Here is a 1,226-nt window from a genome sequence, read left to right on the forward strand (position 1 = left end):
ACATTCATCTTTAGTACATGCTTTATAATGGCTTGTGGTGGATCTGAAGCCTATCCCGGGCACTCTGGCACACACACACACACACACACACACACACACAGAATGGGATCCAGTCCACCTACTGGCATGTTTTTGGGAGGCAGGAGAAGAATGAAGAATTTGGAGGAAACCCATAAACACAGGAATAACATGCAAAACTGTGATGTGACCCTACACCACACACTACACCACCGTGCTGTGATTTGCAGATACAGAGGAATCTTATCCCATATTGCTGTAATTAAAAGCAAGTGAACTGGCCTACACTAATGCGCCTCTCCTCACTGTTATATCTTTGCATGCCACTCATCCAAGTCTTTGTGATGTTACCTGAACAGTTTCATTCTCCAGATCACAACATTTGGCACAAAGTGAGGAAAAATCATGTCTCAGATGTTCACAGAAACAGAGAGTAGGGTCAGATGGTCCAACAGGACTTGTACCAGCCCCTGAATCATCCTTGCATCTAAAGCTTCAACAACTTCTGGCCAAGGCCTTGTCTGACCCATAAAATGCCGAATTACGCAACTGAAATGTACTAATTGTTTGCAGTTCCCAAAATAGTCCTCTCATGTGGCATACTTCCTGCTCTCGGAGCTAATTTTAGATCATTCAGATACATCACAGAGATGTTTATGTCATGTGATTGCTATCACATGATGTGAAGGCAGCACTTTGCCCTGGTAAAATCTCATTCTGTATTTGCATGACTTTTTTAAGGGTCAACAAAACTGGCAAAAATGTGCAGTCATTTATGGCCTTGTACAGGCGGTTTGGTACATCTATGTGGAACAAAAGAACCCACACATGCTAAATATCTTTGCACATCACACATTATTCTCATTAGCTTATTTATTTATATTCATTGAAAAGAATGAGATGACTATCCGGGGCATGTCACCTTTACTCATACAATTCCTGTGTTAGAGCAAGGAAACAGAGGTGAAAAGAAAAGTTAAAGTCAAAGCAATATATAAAATCTTTAGTCATAGACAGCCTTATTAGAAGGGAGTTTACTTCAACATACCATCATAAAAAAAAAAAAAAAAAGAATTTGCTTAGACCAAGAACAAACTAAAAGGAAAACCATCATACAGAAAGGAAAAGGGGACAAAAATTGTGGTGACTGAAAAATACTTCCAATTATAAAGGCCTGCCCACCACCAAATAAATCAGCACACAACGCC

The sequence above is a fragment of the Pangasianodon hypophthalmus genome, chromosome 7 (assembly GCF_027358585.1).
Source record: "Pangasianodon hypophthalmus isolate fPanHyp1 chromosome 7, fPanHyp1.pri, whole genome shotgun sequence".
NCBI lineage: Eukaryota > Metazoa > Chordata > Actinopteri > Siluriformes > Pangasiidae > Pangasianodon > Pangasianodon hypophthalmus.